Here is an 18,357-nt window from a genome sequence, read left to right as displayed (position 1 = left end):
CTTACCTCAAATGGCTACACAGTTGACACTGCACATGGCAAAGCCGAATGCCTCAACTCTGTGTTTGCCTCAAAATCTTGTGTCCCAAACCCATCTCTCTGTTCCCACCTTTCGCAGTCGAATCCAACTGCTCCTGGACTCTGTGTTCTTCTCTCCTGACAAGGTGGAGAGGTTTTTATCAAACCTCGACTCTGATTCTGCAACTGGACCAGACGGAATCAGCCCATGGGTCCTAAAATCCTGCTCTGCCGCTCTATCTCACCCTCTCTCTGTTCTTTTCACCCTCCCTTTTGCTCAAGGTCATCTGCCAGCATCTTGGAAATCATCAAACATTACCGCTTTATACAAAAAAGGTGCAAAAACAGATCCTTGCAACTACAGACCAATCAGCCTGCTTCCAAATATCAGCAAAGTCATGGAATCCATCATTGCTTCGGATATCAAATCCTTCCTCTTATCCAATGGCTTGATCTCTGATCAATTTGGATTCAGACCAGGTCATTCCACTCTGGACATGTTGCTTCTGCTGTCTCAACAATGGATGGGGGTCCTCAATGCCAAACAGGAAATCAGAGCTGTCTCACTTGACATATCATGTGCCTTCGATATGGTCTGGCACCCAGCTCTGCTCACCAAACTCTCCTCCTATGGTATCCATGGAAATCTCCACTCATGGCTTGTGGACTTCCTATCTGGTCGTAGGCAACGTGTGGCCCTGAATGGATTTCTCTCATCTCCCCTTCCTGTTCTGGCTGGAGTTCCCCAAGGTAGTGTTCTGGGCCCTGTGCTATTTCTGGTCTTCATCAATGATCTCTCCGACTCTCTGGAAAATCTTCTCTATCTCTTTGCTGATGACTCCACTATCTGCTGCTCCATTCCTCATCCCTCAGATCAGTAGTCTGCAGCCTCCTCACTCTCTGCAGACCTGGACAAAATCACAGACTGGTCAAACAAGTGGAACATGTCTTTCAATCCTGACAAATCTCACACTCTTATAATGTCTCTCCGAAAGGACCGACTGGAAAACCCTCCCATCTACTTTCTCAACAATCCTCTCCAAGAAGTTCTGTCGCTCAAGCTTTTGAGTCTCACTATCTGCCATGATCTTTCTTGGGAAAACCACATTTCCAAGCTGGCCTCCAAAGCCAGTCGCCGACTGGGCATCCTCCGTCGTGCGAAGTCCTTCCTTGGCACACCTGAGCTCCTTACCACATACAAGGCTTTCATCTGCAGCTCAATGGAATACTGTTTCCCCCCTCTGGGCTGGTGCTCCTGCCTCACACCTAGCTCGGCTTCACGCTGTTGAGGCCAAAGCTTTCAGAATCATTGGAATCTCCTGCGATGAAGTTAACTCCAAGGGTCTTTTCACTCACTCACCGCAGGCAGGTTGATGGTCTTTCTGTCTTCTACCGACTCCTCTCCGGCCTTGCTCCCCAGCTCTCTCTGTGCTCTGTCCCCCCAATATTCCTTCAGGTCACACAAGATCTGCCTGCAACCCTCTTATGGTTAAACTGCCAAAATCTAGGCTCTCTGCTCACCTTCACTCTTTCATTCCCCTTTTCTCCCGCCTCTGGAAAAAACTCCCCCACTCCCTTCAATCCCACTCCTCCCTCCAGGTCTTTAAAACAGCTGTTCACCACCATCTCTTATCTTCCCCCATCCAAAACCTTGATCTTTTCTACCCCCGCTAATTCACCCCAGAGTCCTTGCAGTGTTCATATGTTTTATACCTCTCCCCTCCCCCCCCCCCCCCCCCCCCCCCAAGTACTCCCGATGTCCCTGCTCTCAAATGTTGTGTTTGTGTCCTTCCCCCTCTCTCCCCATCTTGTCTGCCGCTCCCCTTGTTTTTTGTGTGTCGGTTTGACTTTTGGTGTGATTAATGTTAGCTCTTTCACGAGCCTCGATCTTGTATAAAAACCACCGTTTAGAGGCCATTTTTCCCCGCGAAGCGGGGGTTGGCCTTTTTGGGGACCGTGGTTGTTGTTGTTTTTTGGTCCCCTTTTTGAAGCAATGTTTTATGTCTGGATGCCCTTCCTGCCGCCAACCCTGTTTGTCGCCTGTTTACGATAAACAGGGAATTACCAGTGTACTGGTACTCAATTTGCCGACCTCGGAAGGATGACAGGCTGAGTCAACCCCCCTGGCGCTAATTCAGCGATCGACCGGGATTCGAACCCAGGATCCTTGGATCCTAAGCTGGCACCCTAGCCGCTAGCCCAACACCAGGGTCTTGTATACAAAAAAAAAAAAAAAATCTCAAAAAGTTATGGATGGATTTGGACGAAACTTATTGGACAGGTTGTGTGTGTGACAAGGAAGAATCGATTCAATTTTGGCGAAGATCCGGATCCGGTTCCGGCTAGTATAATTTTTTCAGTGATTCTTCACCATTGGGAGATAGGGCCAAAACCAATTTATAGCAGGATATCTCAAAAAGTTGTGGATAGATGATTTTGATTAAATGCGATTCTGTATTGTAATCTTCTGGTCTACAAAACGTAAACTGTTCATCTGGTGGCGGTATGCTCTCCATCGAGTGCCGTTCTCTTTATATTTTGTTATAAACAAACGCAAAACACACAGCTCCATATTGAATTGACTTATAGCCATGTAGTTTGCCATCCAGAAGCCAGGTAGCTCAGATGTCAGATCAATGGTGTGATTCACGAGGAGTTGGGTTCAATTCCCAATCTGGGCATGTAATTTTCCCACATATGTCAAATGATTATTTACAATCCTGTTCATTTATATATTGCTATTCTATTGGTCTCCTACTGGTCCAATTGACCTAATTGTTACCATGCGCTCGCGAAGCGAAAAGCAGGGTTAAGCGATCGGTTGCGTGCGTGCACACGTACTTGCGTGTCTGCAGTTTAAAAATTCATTTTCTTGGCAACCTTCGTCTGATCGACACAAAATTTTCCCATAGGAGCGCCTCTGCCTGTAGGATGTTTTTATATATAATTATGACGTCATCAGTCACGTGGTATGGGTGACAACTTGGAAAAACGTTACACCACTATTTACAAAACCGCTCGATGTAGAAAACTTGAAACATCACTCATTGCCAAGCACTCCCCATGGGGAATAAGATATGTTGATGATGCCAGTGGTGCCTTCATTATGACGGCATAATTCGACAAGTACAATGCTTGATCCAATCAACAACAACAACAGGCATTTTAAGGCCATTTTCCCTGCTAGAGCAGGGTTAGCTTGATCCAATCAGTATGGAAAAAATAAAAATATTTAACTGTTCATCGATGGACACGAAATGTTCACTATAGAAGCGCATCCTCCTGTAGAATTTTCTGATAATTATGACATCAATGGTCACGTGGTACAGACGCCATCTTGGAAAACCCCCCAAAAAAGCGTTACACCTCCATGGAAAAAATTGAAACGTGGCTCATTGTAAAGAACTACGAATGGGGAATAAGTGTTGTTAACGATGACATTGGTTCCTTTATTATGACATAATTCGACAGGGACAACCCTTAGTCCAATCAGTTTGAAATTTATTGAGCGTGATCTACGCAACAAATTAACAATTATTATATTAGAGAATATAGATTTATGATGTCATCGCTCACGTGGTCTGGCAGCCATATTAGATTTTTTTTTTTAAACAACTTCAAAAACAAGAGTTGCCTCGCACCGAGTTGACCGCGAAGGGTAAGTATTCTATGAATAACATCGTTATTTATTGGTATTTTCTACTGGTCCAGTATTTCACTTTCCTTATTGAAACCAGTAAATCCTACTGGTCCAATTTCCTATGGTATGGGATTTTCATGGGATGTGTCCTATTGTATTGGTTTTCTATGACATTTTTGACTTGTGTGCTGCGCAGATTCCGCTACCTTTCCAGATCATCCCATGCATGACTAACTACTCTGAGTGATAGACAACAACCACCCTCGTCTGATTTTTAGCGGATAATGACAATAAAGTTGAAAATTATTGAAATAAAAAAGTACAAGATCATGCAAATCACATGGGAACCAAGAACAGGTGCGCACTGGATTATCATGAGCACGATTTTACGCAGGTGTTCGGAAAACATTTCAATTCAAACGTATTATTATAAAAACCAAGATTGCTACACGTGCGATGAACACATTTTACCACATAATAAAACACTAAAACCAAGGTGTAAATATAAAAACCGGTTTATAAGTCCAAATCACAACATCTTTTAATTGCAATGTCGACGAACCTGATGAAACGGCCTCCTTTTTTTCCCGGCATGCGCAATTGATTTGAATCTTCCGCAAACACGTTACTTCCGCGACTGCAACACTAATTAACAGGCATTTCCAAACTAGATTCATTATATGCATCTCTGTATTATCGTTAAATGTTTTATTCTTGTTCAGCTAAAGTTAAACACTTCAATAAGGTGTAAAATATGAAGGTATTATAAAACGACACAAACAAATCATCTTGATGTTTATACACTGCCTAATGCGACGCCGCAATAACCAACCCTTTGGCAACATATAAAGAAACGTGAATAATGGAGCTAAAAAAAAGATTAATATGATATTAAAATAGTTTGTATGAATCTTTAACTAGTTTGATATTTCAAATATTTGTTTTTGGCAACGCTACGGATTTCCGATTGGATACTGTGAGTCACGTGCACCGTCGCTGGTTATTCCTGAAGATGGTGCTCTCTGCTGCATTACTGGATTAATTTAGGCATAGATTTATTATGTACGCAAACTTGTTGCATTTTGGCCCCACCCCTCCGCACACGCCCATTCCGTCTCCTCCAAACTCCTATATTCTTCATTCATGGCACTCACGGACGTATTTTTTAAAAACCTGTAAATAAGACCGGTTCTCTTTGTTAATCCAGTTGGCGGTTTATTGCAACTTCAACAATGAACACCGTCTGAAAGACATAAGAACAAACACAATGATCAGTAATGATTAAGAATCCTCTATCTCCCCCCAAGTCTTTGGCATGGAAAATATAAGTGTATAACAAGTATGTGTGTCTTTTGGCATGACAAAGACTGAGAATATGAAGAATATATGTAACTAACTTTGAAGCTAATTGAAGAACTGGTGAACCAGAAACCAAACACAGTCAGTAATGGTCAATGCCAGAATCACATGTCATAGTCAGAGTGCCAGGCAGGCTTGCTAGTGCTTCGGCCAGACCGTCTGGGTGCAGCAGCTGGTTTGTCAAGCGCAGGGCGTGTGGTAACCGTATTGGGTTTGGGACCACTGACTTGAGGAGGTGACATTGGAGGCGCTGCAGTGATATGCCGAGTTACCTGCGATGACTTAGCCGGAGATGGGTATGTAGCATCATCAAAGAGCTGATGGTGGCCAGAAGGGCTCCGGTTGACCCTGGGTGATTCAACAGGAAACGTAGCAGGTGGCTGCGGTGGAGTGGTGTCAGAGGAGTGGGTGGTGCACTTGGATTGGAGGGCGCAATTCGATTACAATGGTAGCACCCAGCACGAAGGGCCGCAATGGCAGGGGCGATGCCAGGCCAGAAGATGGAAGACTCGGCTCTCGCAGTCATAGATGTGACCCCTTGATGGGCAGCGTGCAGAGCAGCTAACACCTCGTCCCTGAGAGACGGTGGTATAAGGACACGATCCTCGTTGAGTATGACACCATCAACTGTATGTAGACGATCTCGAAATTTGAAGTATTCGCGTAGGGGTCCAGGGAGCTCATGACGGAATTCAGGGATACCTGACTCGATAAGGTCAACAAGGCTCTGCATGTTATTGTCACTCGCTATTGCGGTTCGAACCCTGTCCCATGTTACAGATTTGAGGCTGAGTGAGGCGAGGAACGACATAGCAGACGTGGAAACATAGTCGTCGGGAGTTTCTGGTGCTGATCTACGTAAGCCACTCAGGAGGGTTTTGGAATGCGTCAGGATGATGGGTGTGGAATCAATGGACGCCATATCGTCAGTGAGGGTCAGTTTCACAGGCTCTCCAGTAGGGTGTCGTGAGATGCAGTCTGTGGCGCGATGTCTAATCCCCGGCACATGGACCATCCGGAACCTGTATCGCAGGGTCTTCTCCTTCAAGTTCCTAAGTCGAGCGTTTGAGATGTCCTCTAGACTTCGATCATTAAAGATCCTGAGCAGAGGTTTGTGGTCAACAGCGATTATGAGGTCTTCACATCCCAGAACAAAGTATCTGACCTTGTCAAGGGCATCAGCAACTGCTAGGGCCTCATCCTCAACTGGTGCATAACGTGATTCAGCAGGGTGGGTGAATCTGCTGCCAACGAGTGTGATTTTCCATCCTGTGTGACAACAGAAGGGTTTTATGTTGGTACAGGTACAGTGTTTCTGCAGTAGCCAGAAGCCAATGCCAGTCTTGGACCAGTCTGTAGCGAGGCACGTGGGCTTGCTTGGGTCGAATATCCGGACACCCTCCTCGATCTCACTGGCAATGACAGCTTTCGACTCTTCAAATGCATCTTGGAGGTGCTCATCCCACTTAAACGGTGTACTAGGTTTAAGTAGTTGCCGGAACGGCAACGTCTTCTCAGCCATACTGAAAGCGTATGACACTTGATTGACAAGTCCAAACCAAGAACGTACATCTGTGATGTCCTTGGGTGTTGGGATATCGAGGATCGCGCGTAGGTATTTCCTGCAAGGACGGACACTATTGGGAGTTATTTCGAACCCAGCAAATTCCACTATATCTTCGCCAAACACAAACTTGTCAGGGTTCAGGGTGATTCCATTCTGTCCACAGGTGTCAAGCCACTGAACAGCCTGGAAGAAACTGTCTACCAGCGAGTCAGACCATAGCAAGACGTCATCAACGCATTTGGTCTTATTGGGGATGTCAGACACGATCTCGTCATAACGTCTTGTATATCCATCGCCAGACGCAATATACCCTTGAGGGGCTGTTTTATAGCGGTATCTTCCTCAGGGTGTGATGAAGGTGGTCAGGTGCCGGTCTTCTTTGCAGATGGGCACGCTGTGGTAACCGTTCCACGCATCAAAGACCATCTTCTTCTTACCGTTCGGAACCCATCTAGCCTGATGAAAGGGTGATGGCGTGTGATGTGTTTCCCGTGTAGCATGAGCGCTGAGGGCCTGGAAATCAACGGTGCGGCATGGCTGGCCATTCTCCTTTGCACAGACAACCATTCTATTGCACCAGGTGATGGGTTCACCAATGGGGACTGGTTCAAACACACCCAACTGTACATCGTGGTCTATCCCAGCTTTGACCACATCCTGCCAGTGTAGTGGGACTGGTACCGGTGTGTGGTGTGGCACTGGTTCAGCATTAGGATCCACCATCAGTTTCATGGGTGGGCCATCCATTAGAGGCAATGTTTGATGTTCACAAGTGTTAAATGTACTTGACTTATAGTATTCAATGAGATACTGTTGTAGCTTCATGCGATTAGCATCAGTTGCGGGGAACGGCAGCTTTGTCGGGGGTGGTGGGGGTCGACGACTCTGAGGGCAACGGCACGCTGCAGTGGGGTCTTCCTGTAAGACTGCTGTTGCGTCCGGCTGCTGTGCTGTCAGGTCTACACCAATCTTGGGGAAGCTATCCGGGATGATGTCAAGGGCGACACAGGCTTCTCTGCTGAGGAAGAGCATGTCAGTGCTTTTTGTGACATAGGTCAATTGCCTAGTTTCAACAGCCTGACCCCATTTGTCTTTTCCCGACAAGCGGAGTACAGTGGCCCCAAGGATATTGATGCCTCCATTGTTGGCAGTGCGCATTCTAATGGTACTGGGATGAGGTCAGATTTGCGCAAACCAAGGCAGTGGATGACCTTTATACCAGCAAGGCAACTCTGGCACCCTGTGTCTGCCATCGCGGGGACATGGCAAGTCATGGTCTGAGTGGAAAGGTCAAAGCCAAGGGCTGCGTAGTCTTCGCGCATGATTTTGACAGTCACACTAACAAATGGTTGAGGTTTTGAACCCTTCCTGATCCATGTATTAGAGAGTTTGTCATAAACATGGTGATCAAGGGTGATGGAAGGCTCACTGCGTGATCGAACCGAATTAATAATATTATCAAACTCATTACATTCATGCCCAGATATGTTAGGAGTTTCATTTGACTGTTGTTCTGATATGTGGACAGTACATAAGGTATCAAACACAGCATTTTCACTGTTATTAGAAGAGGTACTTGTGCGTTTGGGTTTGTTCCTACTGTGAGATACACTCTCCATGTGATTATCGCGATTGCAATGCCCACATCTGTGACCATATGCCGCGCATTCTGTTTTGCGAACGTGGGCTGGGGCGCTCTTCCCGTGTCCCTTTTTGCCACAGTAGGAGCATGGGTCGTTTCTGTCCTTGATGGTTACTTGCTTGGCCTTTTGATATGTGCTGCTAGCTGCTTCCACTGAGTGTGTGTCCAGTAGTGTAGATGCTGACCGTTTGCCAGATTCTTTAGCCTCAATGAATTGGAAAACGTCCTCCAGAATCATGTCCTGGTTCTGGTCACCAAGGAGGTCAAGCTGGATTTCAGGGTCAGCAATTCCTCGTGTAAGAACATCACGCACGATCGCTTCTGTGTAGTTAACTTCCGCATCACAACTAGGGCATTTGATTAGGAATTTGCATATTCCCGCTTGACCACATAGGCGGGCCCCGAAGGTGCGCACTGTCTCATCACGGTCTTGACGCATATTATGTAGTGCTACTCTGGTAACCATAGTTTTTTTTTGTTTGTTTTTTTACTCTGGTAACCATAGTGTTCTCTCCGCAAACAGCAAGTTTTTTTAATGGCTGCCATTACCACCTCGATGGGTTTGTTTGAAAGGCTACCACCTGTCGATCTTGTTAGATCCTTGCACAGAGGTTCGTCACAGCACTATAGTAACTGCACTACTTTATCGCGGCCAGTGATTTTGGTTGCATCGACGTATTCAGACCATCGTGACTCGAAGTAAGCCCACTCTTCACTGGAGCCAGCGGCGACAATTGTGGGCCTTTTGACTTTTTCAACCTTCACGGCATGTCCAGGGGCGTGTATGGCACTGTGGGCAGTGATGAGTGCGGCCACGATAGCAGGATTGAGGTCTTCAGTGGTGTAGTCACATCCGGCGATTGGGCATCCCACAGCAGGCATCGTGGCTTTGGTCAACTTGCACCGTGTTCATAAATAAGAGCAGTTCTCTTTGTTAATCCAGTTGGCGGTTTATTGCAACTTCAACAATGAACACGGTTTGAAAGACATAAGAACAAACATAATGATCAGTAATGATTAAGAATCCTCTAACCTGGACTCGCATTGCGTCTATCGCTCCCACGCGAGCTAATGAAGTCACCGGAAGCAGTCTGTCGGCCATGTTGGTGTGACACTCCCGCCGCCCCGCGAAACTTGAAACGAGTCAGTTCGTTCAGAAGGTGTTCAACGTACTTTGACATATTTTATGCCATTTTTCGCCAGAAGTGTGATTTTTTTTCAAGGATGCCACTATGTGCAGCATTTGGTTGCACCAATATCTCGGGAAAAGGATCAAAATTTACATTTCATCGGTAAGTAGTTTGGCTGAACTCAAGTTCATGATAGGCCGCTGTTTGATTTTTACTTCAATACCTGCACCGGCATAAAAGATCCGGAATAGAAAATAAATGTCAAAATAAGTACTCTCTCTTGGTCATAACTGATAACTGTTTAAACACCCGGCACCACTGTGCTATGCAGTGCCCACTTCCTCGAAAGTTATTTCGATCGAACAGGACAAACAGTCCGTCTGAAACAAAATACGGTGCCCAGCATTTTAAATTTTCCACAACATCTAAAGAATGTTAGTAAATTTTCAAGTTTGTGTTTGAATCACTGGATTCTGATGCATGACCAAGATACCCACCGACTTTACACTCTCACTCTGATAAGATTTTTTTTCAGTTTCAAAGTAAATGGAAGAGAGAAATCTGGCAAGTAATTCATTTGGTGAGCATGTCACACAATTCTGATCATTGATTTGAGAGTACCGTGGAATGGGGTGAATAGGGACAGCAAGGTGAAAAGGGACACAAACTGAAAAAAAGTTCAGAAATTTTTTTCGCTGAAAATTGATAACCATACTGATTTGTTGATATTTGGGTTGAAAGTGTTCTCTTGTTTTTTTTAAAAAGCAACTTATAGTCCCTATTAACCCCATATATGGGTTAAATAGGAATAAATAGGATTTTTATGGCTGTCCATATTCACCCCGTTTGACGGGTGAATAGGGACAGTCACTAATACAAAAAAATATTAATCAAGAAACAATCCTGAGTTTCCAACTTATTGCTAAATTGATAGCTCAGATGGATGCACATAATATGCACCCATAATATAAACCACGGTAAAAATGAAAAAAAATATGGGATAAAAAGTTTCTCCAAACTGTCCCTATTTCTTGATTTTTTTTTTTTTTGTATTAGTGACTGAGCATTGGCGGAGCCATAAGTCAACGTCATCTTCAATACCCCCAATAAAACCTTCGTACATTACATGATCTTCAATATCCTCAATAAAGCCTTCTTACATCACATGATCTTCAATATCCTCAATGAAGCTTGAACAGGGGTAGAAGGATCATTGTTTGAGTGGGTCTAGGATGATCTGCCAGATGATATGTAGAAGAAGGATGCTCTTTTAAGTAGGTTTGATGGTCTCTACCAGTTTGAAAATTTACTAGTCTCTTGATCTGCACTCAAAAATTTACTAGTCTCTTGAAAGTAGGTTCGAAAATTTACTAGTCTCTTGGCCTATATTCAAAAATTCACTATTCTCAGTTCGAAAATTTACTATTCACAGTTCGAAAATTTACTAGTCTCTTGAAATCAAAAATTTACTCTTCTCTTTTAAGTAGGTTTGAAAATGTACTAGTCTCTTGACCTATATTCAAAAATTCACTATTCTCAGTTCGAAAATTTACTATTCTCTTGATCTGTACTCAAAAATTTACTAGTCTCTTGATCTGTACTCAAAAATTTACTAGTCTCTTGATCTGCACTCAAAAAGTGATATATTCTCTTGAAATCAAAAATTTACTATTCTTCCTATTAAGTAGACTCGTGGATTCGAAAATTTGCCATTCTTCCCTATAATCTCTCTATAATCTCTCTTGATCTGTACTCAAAAATTTACTAGTCTCTTGATCTGTACCCAAAATTTGCCATTCTTCCCTATAATCTCTCTATAATCTCTCTGGGTCTGTACTCAAAAATTTACTATTCTCAGTTCGAAAATTTACTATTCTCTTGATCTGTACTTTAAAATTTACTAGTCTCTTGATCTGTACCCAAAAATTTGCCATTCTTCCCTATAATCTCTCTATAATCTCTCTTGATCTGTACTCAAAAATTTACTATTCTCAGTTCAAATATTTACTATTCTCTTGATCTGTACCCAGAAATTTGCCATTCTTCCCTATAATCTCTCTATAATCTCTCTTGATCTGTACTCAAAAATTTACTAGTCTCTTGATCTGCACTCAAAAAGTGATCTATTCTCTTGAAATCAAAAATTTACTATTCTTCCTATTAAGTAGACTCTTCAATTCGAAAATTTGCCATTCTTCCCTATAATCTCTCTATAATCTCTCTTGATTAGAACTTGGAAATTTACTATTCTCAGTTCGAAAATTTACTATTCTCTTGATCTGTACCCAAAAATTTGCCATTCTTCCCTATAATCTCTCTATAATCTCTCTTGATCTGTACTCAAAAATTTACTAGTCTCTTGATCTGCACTCAAAAAGTGATCTATTCTCTTGATCTGTACTCAAAAATTTACTGGTCTCTTGATCTGTACTCAAAAATTTACTAGTCTCTTGATCTGTACTCAAAAATTTACTACTCTTGATCTGTACTCAAAAAGCGATCTATTCTCTTTTAAAGTTTCTCACTATATAAATAACATGAAATCTGGTTATTGTTCCGCCTGTGATAAACAGTACAATCGATATGATGTTCATGTCTGGACCATTAAACATGCTATTAATACATCTGATAAGAGTAAAAAAAATATGATAAGATGTGAACCTTGTAATAAGCTAATTAGAGTATTTATTAAAAGGAAACATAATCAAACAAAGCATCATTTAGATAATGTTCTTAACGGTTATAAAGAAGAAGAGATGGAACATTGTGATCTTTGTGATAAGGATATGAAGAAGACTAGTTATAGATATCACATCCTAACCAAGAATCATATGAATATGTTGTCCCAAATATAATTGAGTTTCCTGACTCTTATTTTCAATTTTTCATGTTTTATTTTAAGTAAAAGATAACTAGTATATAGTGAAGTTTTGTTACTATATAAATAGTATGGGTTCTACTTATTGTGAGAGTTGTGAGCAGAACTATAAACATATTAATAAACATTATAAAACACAAAAACATATACGCAAGACACTACCTCCGGCTCCGCCCAAAAGACAACATTGTACGGTCTGTAAAATATCAGGCCTCAAGAAGGGGTTTAAAGAACATCTTAAAACAAACAAACACACATCAAAAGTGTTTACTATCAGGAACATTGATGGAGCTTTCAAAAAACATATCAGAATACGCATATTTGACTTTCATCCTCCTGGCCCCCCCTCAATTGTTGAGGCTGTGCAAACCATCAAACACTCTGTCCGAGATCTTATTGAAAAGACTCTTATTGAGTTAAAACCAATCAAGTTTTATATGGGTATATTAATGAAAAACTCAAAAGTAGATCCAATCGAAGGCCCTATTTTCACTGAAGCTTACATGAGAACACCCAATCACTTTATATCTTCATATCAAGATTTTAAAACAACAGGAGTCTATGACCAACTAATCAAACAAGAACAAAAACTTGAGCATACAATTACTGGAAGTGGTTGGAATATAGATGAGATAGTATATATTGACATTCATATTCTTAAATCAGATCCTCTAAAAGCTTCTTCTTACATTGATTTACCTACTGTTATCAAAAATAGAAAAGCAGTTATCAATATCAAAAATAAAGATATTAAATGTTTTCTCTGGTCTATTTTGGCACATTTACATCCTGCTGCTGATCATGTTGAATGAGTTAGTAATTATAAAAAATATGAGAATACATTAAATACGAAAGATCTAAAGTTTCCTATGGCTTTAAATGATATTCCTAAATTTGAAAAGATGAATAATTTATCAGTTAATGTTTATGGTCTAACAGAAACAAACAACATTCGGGTTCTGAAACTTACTGATGATCATAAATCTTGTCATGTTAATCTTTTATATTTTAATTTAGAGGGAAATTCGCATTATGTATACATCAAAGATCTTTCTAAATTGGTTCGTACACAAGTATGTGAAAGGACAAATAAAATATTTGTTTGTTTGCATTGTCTTAACTTCTTCCATACACAAGAAAGATTAGATAAACACTGAGAGTATTGTAGTGAACATAAATCAACGGTAATCAATATGCCTAAAGAAGGCTCAAATATCTCATTCAAAGATGAAAAGAAAACGATGAAACATCCATATGTTATATATGCTGATTTTGAAAGTATTCTAGAAAAAATTGATACTACTTCTCCAGACCCAAAATAATCATACACAAACAAATATCAAAAACATATTCCTTGTGGCTTTTGTTATTATATAAAATCATCTGTTTGTGATCAATATAACAAGTTAGAGGAGTATAGAGGTCCAAATGCTCCAGAGGAGTTTGTCCAACGACTAGAAAAAGACTGTGTTCGGTTATCCAAGATAATGAGAGAAACCAATAAACCAATGAACCCCCTAACAAAAGAAGAAGAAACTGAATTTGAGCATCCGAATAGCATCTGTCATATTTGTGAGAAGAAAATTGATGAAGGTTTAAAGGTTAGAGATCATTGTCATCTCACTGGTAAATATAGAGGTCCAGCTCATCAAAGTTGTAATATTAATTATAAACTCCCTTCTTTCATTCCTGTCTTTCTTCATAACAACGCTAATTATGATACACATCTATTTATTAATGAACTCTCAAAGACGCCCGGACACATTTCGGCAATTCCTAACACAGATCAGAAATACATTTCATTCTCGAAATCAATTCATACATCTCCTATTACGCAGATCAGATTTCTTGATACATTTAAATTCATGGCAAGTCCATTGGCTAACTTGGTTCAAAATCTAAAAGAGTTTCCATGTTTAAAAGAACACTTTAAAGATATAGATTTACAGGGAATTTAAAGACAAAAGGGAATTTATCCCTATGACTATATGGACTCATTTGAGAAATTCAATGAAACACAACTCCCTTCAAAAGAAAATTTCTATAACATTCTAAATAATTCAAATATTTCAGGTGATGATTATAAACATGCTCAAAATGTTTGGGAAAAATATAATATTGGTGAGTATCATGATCTCTATCTGAAAACTGATGTCCTTCTTCTAGCTGATGTGTTTGAGGCTTTCAGAATAATCTGTCATTCTGGATATGGATTGGATCCTGCTCACTATTACACTGCTCCTGGATTGGCTTGGAGCGCGATGTTGAAAATGACAAGCAAAGCGTTGGATTTGATAACTGACGTTGATATGCTTCTGATGATTGAAAAGGCAAAGAGAGGTGGAATTTCACAGATATGTTGTAAAAGGTATGCTAAAGCAAATAACAAATATCTTCCGAATTATGATTCAACGATAGAGAGCTCCTACTTGATGTACTATGACGCGAATAACTTGTATGGGTGGGCAATGTCTCAGGCTCTTCCATATGGTGGATTGAAATGGGTAAAAGAAAATAATTTCAACAAAGTCTTTGAGGATCTATGTACATATTCACAGGCTGAATTGGATGATTCAAAGGTCGGTTATTATTATGAGGTTGATTTGAAATATCCAGAGGAACTCCATGACCTACACAAAGATCTTCCATTCGCATGTGAAAAGGAAATTCCAAAGAAGGAGTGGTTAAGTGATTATCAACGATCATTCAATATAAAGTAAAGTATAAAGATCATTCAATATAAATTGAGTACCAGTTCACTGGTAATTCCCTGTTTGTCGTTAAAGGCGGCAAAAAGGGTTGGCGTCAGGAAGGGCATCCGGCCGTAAAACATTGCTTCAAAAAGGGGACCGAAAAACAACAACAACCACGGTCCCCGAAAAAGGCCAACCCCCGCTTTGCGGGGAAAAATGGCCTCTAAAGGTGGTTTTTATTCAATATAAAGGGTTAATAATTCCCTGCTTGTCGTTAAAGGCGGCAAAAAGGGTTGGCGTCAGGAAGGGCATCCGGCCGTAAAACATTGCTTCAAAAAGGGGACCGAAAAACAACAACAACCACGGTTCCCGAAAAAGGCCAACCCCCGCTTGCGGGGAGAAATGGCCTCTAAAGGTGGTTTTTTTTTTTTTTTTTCCAATATAAAGGGTAAATCAACAGAGAAACTTCTTACTACCTTGTATGATAAGAAAAATTATGTGATCCATCAGAGGAATTTGAGACAATGTATTTCAGAGGGTCTCCATGTTGAAAAGATACATAGAATTCTCAAGTTTAATCAGAGTCATTGGTTAAAAGAGTACATTGATTTTAACACACAATGCAGGATTAAATCAAAGAATGATTTTGAGAAAAACTTTTATAAGCTTATGAACAACAGCGTATTTGGAAAAACGATGGAGAATGTTAGAAATAGACAAAATATCAGACTATCAACATCTTGGGAACAAGCATCAAAATTAATTAATAAACCGAGTTTTATGAGAGAAGAAGTTTTTTCGGAAAACTTTTGTACGATACATTTGATGAGAGAAAATGTTGTTATGGATAAACCTATTTACATTGGTACCTCAATACTTGATTTATCAAAGTCTTTAATGTATGATTACCTTTATAATAACTTGAAGAAAAGATACAAAGATGATATTAATCTACTTTATATGGATACAGATAGTTTTATTGTAAAAATCTTAACAGATGATGTTTATTCAGACATGAAAGAGGACCTTGATACCTATGACACTAGTGATTACAATGATAAGAGTGAGTTGTACTCTTCTAAAAATAAAAAGGTGATTGGGAAGTTTAAGGACGAATTAGGAGGAAATGTTATGAGTGAATTTGTGGGATTGAGGTCAAAGGCTTATGCTTATAAATACATTGTGAATAACGTTGAAAAGACTGTTAAGAAGTTAAAAGGTATAAAGAAAAATGTTATTAAAGAAACAATAAACTTTGAAAATTATTATAATTGTTTAACATCAAAGAATGAAGAGTTTCGAAAGATTAATGGAAGAAGAAGTTATAAACATCAATTATATTCAGAAGAGATCAATAAGAAAGCATTAGGAGCTTTTGATGATAAGAGGTATATTTTAGAAAATGGAATTGATAGTCTCCCTTATGGGTATATACATACATAAGATACAGAAGATATATACATAAGTATAAGTATAAGTATAAGTATAAGTGATAAGATATATAATATAAGTACAAGTGATAAGATATATATATATGTAAGTATAAGTGATATAAGTGTATAGGTGATGAGATAATATAAGTATAAGTGATAAGATATATAAAAGTCATAATATAAGTATAAGTATAAGTGATAATATATATAAGTGTATAAGTGATAAGATATATAATATAAGTATAAGAGATAAGTTAAAAAGGGGCTAGGGATTTTAAGGGGCTAACCCCCTCTTCCCTAACAACCAAACTAATGGAGGCTTTAATTTAAAAATGGTGGAGACAAGCAATGTTAAAGTATATTAGATGTAGGATCATAGAAGGTGAGTGGTCTACTGAAAGGTTAAACGGTTTATAAGGTTAGAAGGATCATTGTTTCATACAGAAGGATCATATTGTTGCGGATATGAGGATTGTATTTTTTTTTATTGTGTGTTTATTAATATTGCTTGATTCTGGACCCTCCTGCCTCCAGTGTTGTGTAAAGGTCAAAGGGCGTCCCATAATTAGTCCATAAAGCATACACGTCAGCCAATCATAGATTTCCCCCTGGTTGATAGTTATATCTTTATTATGTGTATTAGGGTAAGGCCTTGTCTCCCATTAAGATGACACTCCATTGCACCAAGTGAAATAGAGTAGATTCCTTTCACACCCCCCTTTCATCATTGCCAAGCCTCGATTGCCAATTACATCCCCTCCAAAACCACCATTGAACATGTGCTCGGGTCGGGGAAGAAAGGCGTGCCCGCCCATCGTCATCAATGGCGGAGCTAGAGGGCCGTGCCGACCAATCAGGGCCGAGGTGAGCACACCGACAGGCGTGTCCTAAAGGCCGGCGGCTTGATCGCTGGAGGCGCTATAAAAAGCGCGCGCGCGCAAGGTCCTGAGAGAGGTGAGATGATCCAGCAGCGATTCTTGTACGAGAAAGATCATCCAGAGATATCATCCAGAGATGACATTAAAGAGATCAACTAAAGAGATCATCCAGAGAGAACATTAAAGAGATCGTCCAGGGAAGCACAAAGCCTGCTATTCGTCGCCTTGCTCGCCAAAGTTGGACCAAGCAAGAGAGTTGGGCAAGAAGCAGGCATGTTGTTCAGTTGTGTGGTTGAGTCAGACGAGTCCTGGCAAAGAGCGCGACGTCCACCGCAGCAGCAGCAGCAGCGGCGGCCACAGCAGCAACAACACTCAACAGCAGCTTGGGGCCTTGACGGCAGTTTAGAGGAAACGGCACCGCCGATCGTGCTGCAGTACCCTTTAGTCTAGTAGGAAGACTAGGTCCCCCTGCACCCCCCGGAGATATACTTCTAATCAGTGTTTCTAGATTGGAAAGAATGTGTAGAAAATGACTAGCTATGGCCCCAAGCTGAAAAATGTCCCACATACCATTTTTATGCAAATTACTGCTGCCATTATCAAAAAAACGATTTTTGACATATCTCAGCCAATATTGCAGATAATTGAAAAATGAAGGTGTCTAGACCCATGTTTTGAAGGGCATAGATCATGATAGAACTATTCATAACATGATTACATGTGTCTATGGTATACTAGTATGCTAATTAGTGCTTTATTTACAAAATAATCACAGTTTTACGAAATAATAGACTCATATTAAGGTCCGTCTACACAGACGTTAACACAAAGTTTTATTTTTCTAAATATTACAACTGTCAAAATAGTCCTAGCACTCAATGTGACCACTCTTCTCTTGCTTGTTTTAGATAAACATCATTAGCATTAGTGATTCTACACTGAGTCAGTCATCATCATTTTCATCGAAATCGTCAGAGTCTGAGAAGCACAGCAGGGTCAGAGATCATGATGTTCTCCTCCTCAGTGAATCTCTCCATCAACAGCCTCTCCATTGCCTCACACACTGTTTTGAGGCAAAAGAGGGACTTTGCGTAGGCCTTTCCACTGAGAACACCTTTGA

At 40.6% G+C, this 18,357-nt stretch overlaps 1 protein-coding gene across 2 annotated transcripts in view; it reads right to left on the bottom strand.

Annotated features, from left to right (window-relative positions):
- LOC137429811 (uncharacterized) overlaps positions 1 to 4,298 on the bottom strand; it is a 53,848-nt gene extending 49,550 nt beyond the window's left edge. Inside the window, exons 1-2 of one of the 2 annotated variants that reach the window (XM_078779881.1) lie at positions 4,220 to 4,298; positions 2,859 to 2,941 (exon numbers count right to left, since the gene is read on the bottom strand). The gene's annotated coding sequence lies outside the window, so the exon portion shown is untranslated. The remainder of the gene's footprint in view (positions 1 to 2,858; positions 2,942 to 4,219) is intronic. The other variant, XM_068120080.2, reaches the window with a different exon arrangement.
- Between the last annotated feature and the right edge of the window lie 14,059 nt (positions 4,299 to 18,357).

This window comes from Myxine glutinosa, chromosome 6 (genome assembly GCF_964187855.1).
Source record: "Myxine glutinosa chromosome 6, kmMyxGlut1.1, whole genome shotgun sequence".
NCBI classification, from domain to species: domain Eukaryota; kingdom Metazoa; phylum Chordata; class Myxini; order Myxiniformes; family Myxinidae; genus Myxine; species Myxine glutinosa.
This window is presented reverse-complemented; position numbering and strand designations above follow the sequence as displayed.